Here is a 6,290-nt window from a genome sequence, read left to right as displayed (position 1 = left end):
CGGCTTAATGGTTAGAGCGTCGAGTTACTACACATGTATCGCCAGGTTCAAGTCCTCCTGGGTAATTGTTTCACCGAGTTACAGCTAGCTGTTAAACCCATGTTTAGCATACTTGGAAAGAAACGAACCCACCAGCAGTTGACCCTCTTGGGCTTCCTTTGTACCGACGTACTGCTATGAATAACTATTTCCCTTGCATCACATTTGGCCCGTCTTTCTTATTTCTGTAAAAGTGTTTTTATAAAGAAGTAAGCAACGAAGAGTCCTGATAAGGGCTCGATCGAAATAAACGTGTGACTGAATCCCCATGTTTTGAAACCTTGGAGAAATGCCGTAAAACCGGGCTTTGATGGTGTAATGAGTGAGTGGTAACCATAGCGACCACACCCGTAGTTGAATTATTTGTGTTCCGACTTTTGGTGGTACCTCGTGTAATCACTTGTTTGTTGTAGTCTTTGCAGCGCAACATTTAATTACCATTCCAAGTGTCAGTTACAGAAACTATGCAGGCAGGTGAATGAGAATCACGAGGCGGTGTTCCTTGCAAATAATTAGATTCATACAAATATACATAAAGAAAACAAGGAGAGAGAAAGAAGACGAAGGAGATAAACGATCGCATATTACGCGCAAAGTGTGAGGCGATGAAATATTATTGAACGCTGGTGTCGCTTGAGCGAACGTTTCGAGAAGTGATCTTGACTTCTTCAAGGCCACTCCTTCTGCCACCTGTCGAAACGTTGCCTACGGCGACACCCCAGGTTCAAGGATTTTTCTTCGCTTCAAGATTCCATCCTTCCCTTAGCCTTACGCACAGTGCAAGCGTCGAAGATGAGAGTCGATACCTTTATAAGTGCTCAGTCGTCGACCATCGTCGCAGTTGCATAAGATATCAGCGCTGAGCGCAGACTCCAGCTGTACATCTTCTGAAGGAGGCTCCTGCACCTTTATGTAATGTTCGTTCCTGTTTAAAACCTCAAGGATCGTAACGTGATCGTAGTTATTAATCATGTTTGTATGGTTCAACTTTTGTGGGCTCATATTCACCTTGAGAGCAAAGCGCTCGTGTATGCCATCACGGCGCGTAACCACCAAAAACAGCGCGTAAGGCAGGGCTACAGCATCAAGTTACTTGTTCGTAATTTACTTAACTGCCATGCTCCCATTTAAAAACGACGGATCCTCGAGTGTATTTTGCCGTTTTTTAAAAACTGTGCAGAATCTCTGATCACTCCCGCACTCCATAACATTTCTTACATTTCCACGAACTGCTCATCCTTTCTTGAAGTCCTCGCCATCATAATTTCAAACTCAAGGCACATAATGACGGCGTCAGATTCAATTATCCGCTTCGCTGAACCCATTTCAGAGTACTCCACCGGCTAAGCCCTGCAGGAATTTTAGTCATGTTCAGCTTGCAGTAAGAGGCAGGAAACTTCGAGAACATAATACCAGCGTTGTTGCCAGTTAAAAAAATGCAATAATAATTAAAAGCGCCCAAAAGAATAGTTTAAACTCGCTAAAGAAACGATTAAACTCATAATGAAGACTTTCGCTCTACTTTGTTGCGCGTGCTGACGTCGTTATCGTCCAGGTAAAACTGGCCGTGATGGCGTAAAATCCAATCATATTGAACAATGACTGAGAATAAATATACACTGAGGAACATTAGCCGTTTTTATTTGTAAATATATGTTTTGTTAACTAGGTACGTTTATGTGTTTTCAGTGTGCACGTGGTGCAATAGATTGAATTCAGTTATTTATTTTAGCACTAGTCCCTTTTTTTTACTACCGTTATTATTATTGGTAATTTCTTTTGCTGTACAACGTAGTGAAATGGACTAACTTAGGTAACAGTAACATCGCTCTCTTCACGGCAATTCATATACAAAAGAAAGAACAAAAAATGAACATGCGCAATTTCGCTTCCCTCTGTTGCATGAAAGATACAATGCGCGGACTCGCTGGTAACACATCCTAAGTAGGTTTTTTTTTTTTTTCTTTCAACGCGAATGAAGGCAGAACGAAAGAAGGCACACATGTACATACAGCGCCCTGTGTATCTGTGCCTTCTTTGGTGCTGTCCTTTATTCGTGCTAAGGAGAAAACCTACTCAGTTGTAAGTACGTTGCAAATAGTTTCCAGCTAGCGGAACAATCTCATCCCTAATTTAATAATACGCAAAGCAAAGCCATGTTAGCGAATGTAAGCACTTCTTAGCGAAATAAGGACACTTCGACAGTTTCCACCAGGCCGCCTATGCCTCGGCCCTCTCATGCTTGTCTCCTTGATTTGTTATAGCCTATACCAAAATACGAACATGGCTAACAGGTCATGACGTGAGTAACATGATATGCCTGTCGCGTACGTCATCAAACTCTTCCCCACAGTGACGTGTGACACATACTCGCATACCACGACCCATGGCATTCGAGCATGTGTCACACGTGATACGCAGCCTATATCAACCCAGGACAGCGAAAATAGACATTGGAATTTTAAAAGGGGTTCTTAACTGCGCGATGAATACGGGACGAAACAGGAACACATACACATACACAAACGCAGAAACATTACAAGACATTTCGCGTTGACTAAAGAAGAGAAATGCATACACTTTGTTATAGTTTCTACCTATGCATGAAGGAATGGGAATTTACGCTGCTGGTTTTCATTAAGGTCGCTATCTATTGTAGCACGCAAACGGTTACATATGCACAGGCTCCTATGATTCAAGAAGCTATGGTCTAGCGTTGCCCACTTCCGCAGAAATGTGCCAACGAAATCTGCCTGCACTTCGTTTCGATAAAAGCGAAGTCTGTGCTGTTGCGTGAGTGCCGGCGTTACGTCAGAAAATGAGCTCCCCTTGAGACGCCAAAGCAGTCAACGTGCCTGGTAAGCCCAGGATATGCGCTTTGCTCAAATTACTAAACAAAGACATCGATCCACCTCGTGAGACTTGGTTCAAAGTGCGGCATATGCAGCTACATGCTGACTGCTTCGCATGATATCGATTCCCACAATGCGGAGTATCTGGCGGAATTTTCGTTTATTGTTTCTTTGCTAGAAAGTAAATTTTGAATACTTCTTTTGAGCCACACAGCGCAATGAAGACTACGTAAACTCAAATGTCTTAGCAGTGATCATTGAATCCGAACATTCAGACAGAAAACAGATCATTTGAGAAGGACCTCTTACAAACAATACGGAAACGTGCCGACCCCAGGTAAAGCGGCGATCGTTTTAAGCGTGTATAAGCGTGTTTATGGAAATTATGCGTCTAAGGTGCATACTAGAACTTTAGACGCATAACACTCGCCTAAGCAATGCTACCGTATTTCTCGTGCACTTACAGCTACAGCGGAATCGACACTGGCTTTTAATCAACTGCAGTGGTACGTTTGTGGTTTACTACCTCAAACAAACTTTACAAGACGAAGGTTGAAATTCTTTTATCAACGAACCCAAGTATCCTCGGCACCATAATTTTCATAGTAATCGTTTTCGTCGTTGCACAGACTACTGCTGCAGCATCTTCGCCAGAGTATGCCCAGTTAATCCGGCATTGCGTCAGACCACTCTATCCGGTGCCAGAAAATTTTCTAATCTCATCGTGGCCACCTACAATCCGCGTTTCATTCTTCGCGCATAAATCTGTGAGCGAAAATATTGTCGACAATATAGTGCAATCAAAACGCGCAAGCTGTCACTGAACTGCTCTGCATAGTGTCTTTCTTTCTGACATGCGTAAGAAAAGCTACAAATCAGTGCATGATGCCGACAGTCACTGCACCTATGGGGCTATTCCTTCGTCCAGACTAGCTCTGTGGCATGAAGTTTGTTCATGCGCTTCTTCACCTGGCTAGATACTTCGCAAAGTGACCTGGTGATGTACACACCGAGCGCACCGTGCCGTGTGTGATGAAAAATACCCCGAGGTCCGCCTTCCACTCGTACTCTATCGCAAGGCTCACGAGAAAGGTGGGTGCAAACGCGAGAGAGGTGCCTGCACAGCAAAGTTTCTTTTCAGTCGGGCTATTACCGTGCAGTGCAAACCAAAGCTGACCGCGCTGATATGGCCGTAGGGTTGGGCGGAGAAAAAGGCAGTACTTTGCTTTGGCGTTCTATGAACAAATTGACCGTCCTGTGTAAGCAAGTCGACGAGGTGTTCGGTTCTAGGAGCTCCGCATGGCGATGTTCGTCGTGCGACTCGCAACTTCCGCTAACGATGCGCACGTATAAGTTAACCGTTCCTGGGCATCAATTTGTAGAGCACGCTTGTGCACGTCGGTGCCATTTATAGAGAGATGCTACCTGCAGCTTTGACTGCACTGTACGGGCACGTGGAAGAGTTTATACGCAGTATAGGGGGCTCGAGTCGCAGACAAGTTGCAGATTGCACGCGTGGAATGCGTATAGCGAAAAGCAGCGCTGACTTTCCCAACCGCACACTGAAGGAGAAGAGTTTCGGTGCCACTTCGCTGCGGGCCTAATTAACGCGCAGCTGCGTGGAGTTGAGGCAGTAATTGAGCCAGCCTAGGGCGCCGGTTTGGCATGGCTTAAGCAAATTAGGCCCTTTAGTGCGGCTTCTCCGCAAAACGTGGCGATAATTCGTTCAAGCGAAGTTCTCCCGTTTCTTCCCGTTAGCTCTTCTAGTACTGCTGTCGAGTGGGTATTGGATATAAATGAACATGTGTTTGGAAACGAGCCAGCCAGCGCAGTGGGTCATGCAGTGGGCCACCCTGAGCAGAAGCACACAGTGCAAGAATTCATATGTGCTATCTCATGTTAAATATGAAAGAACAAAAGAGTCGCAGTTGCGTCACCTCAAGGACAGCGTATTGCTCGATGCATTGGGACTGCGCGAGAACGTGCGCCGTGTGGCATTCTACATGACACACGGCGGACGTTGACAGCAAAAAAAATTAAAGCAGCTCCGCGCGCTAAGCATGAAGGAGGTGCAGAGGTGGGCGGCCTGCTTTCTCTTTTTCTTTCTCTTTCTCTCTTTCTTTCATTTTCTCTCTTCTCTCTGTTTTTGTCTTTTTATTTATCTTTTTATTTCTATTTATTTCTCCCTCTCTATCTATTATTTCTTTCTCTTTCTTGCTCTTTATATCTTTCTGCCTTCACTTTCTTTCTTTCTCTCTCTCTTCTTTCTTTCTTTCTTTCTTTCTTTCTTTCTTCCTTTCTTTCTTTCTCTCTCTCTCGCTTGCTTCCTCTTTCTTTCTGTCTTTTTCTTTCTCTCTCTTTGTTTGATTATCTCTCTTTCTGTTTCTGCCTTTCTTCCTCTCTTTCTCATTATTTCTATGCTATGCCTTACTCTCTCCCCTTCTTTAATTCCTCTTCACCCTCACTTCCCTTTCCCACCCCCTCGCTATACTACACTATACAAGGCTATGCTATGCTCTACTAGCGTGCTTGGATAGCCGAGTGATTACAGTGCTCGCCTTCGGATCGTGGGTACGCGGGTTCGAATCCCATCTTGCCAAGAAATTTTTTGGCCAAAAATTTTTCTTCTCTTTCTTTCGGTCCATTTGTTTGTTTCTCTCTCTCTCTGTACTCGTTCTCTCGCCCATCAGTCATTAGATCCCAAGCCGGACAAATAGGCGCGCTTGTTCTGGGAGCGAAGATGGAGGAGGGGACGAAGAGGTTAAAGAGAGCGCGCGCCGGTTCATGGTGATCATTTCTGTTCACCCGTCATGAACAAACAGCAAGCTTTAACAGCTCCGCTTTCATAAAAGAAAGAAAAAAAAGACAGGAAAAAGTCCCCTTCTTTTCTTCATTGTACATGTCAGTGGGACATTTGCAGTGTGTGCGTGTGCGCATACCCTATTGCATATACACCAGAGCATACCCTATTGAGTATACTTATTGCTTTAGCGCGCCCTTATTTCCTTGACTGGAATACATGGCTTTGCGCACGTGACATGACACGGGACATGACAGTCCTCGATCGCACGGCCATTATGTATAGTCCACAAAAACTTCACGAAGTACTGTTGGAGCGCAATCGTAGCTCTGGACGACACGTTAGGTCAATTTTAGCCACTGTGAAATGACAGCTCCGCAATTTCACGAAAATGTAGCGAGGAGAGGCATGACCAAAGAAGGGCCACTAAACGGTCGTTTGCGTAAATTGCTACCGTGTCATTATTCCATTTATTTTTATAACCAACTCAGAATTAACTGCCCAGCAACCCGTTTAACTCGGCTGGATAAGGTGAAATAGAGATCGAAACGCTGAAGCAAAATTGGGCTTTGCGCTAACATTGAATTTATGTCGCAAGT

This window comes from Rhipicephalus sanguineus, chromosome 6 (genome assembly GCF_013339695.2).
Source record: "Rhipicephalus sanguineus isolate Rsan-2018 chromosome 6, BIME_Rsan_1.4, whole genome shotgun sequence".
In the NCBI taxonomy this organism is placed as follows: Eukaryota; Metazoa; Arthropoda; class Arachnida; order Ixodida; family Ixodidae; genus Rhipicephalus; species Rhipicephalus sanguineus.
This window is presented reverse-complemented; position numbering follows the sequence as displayed.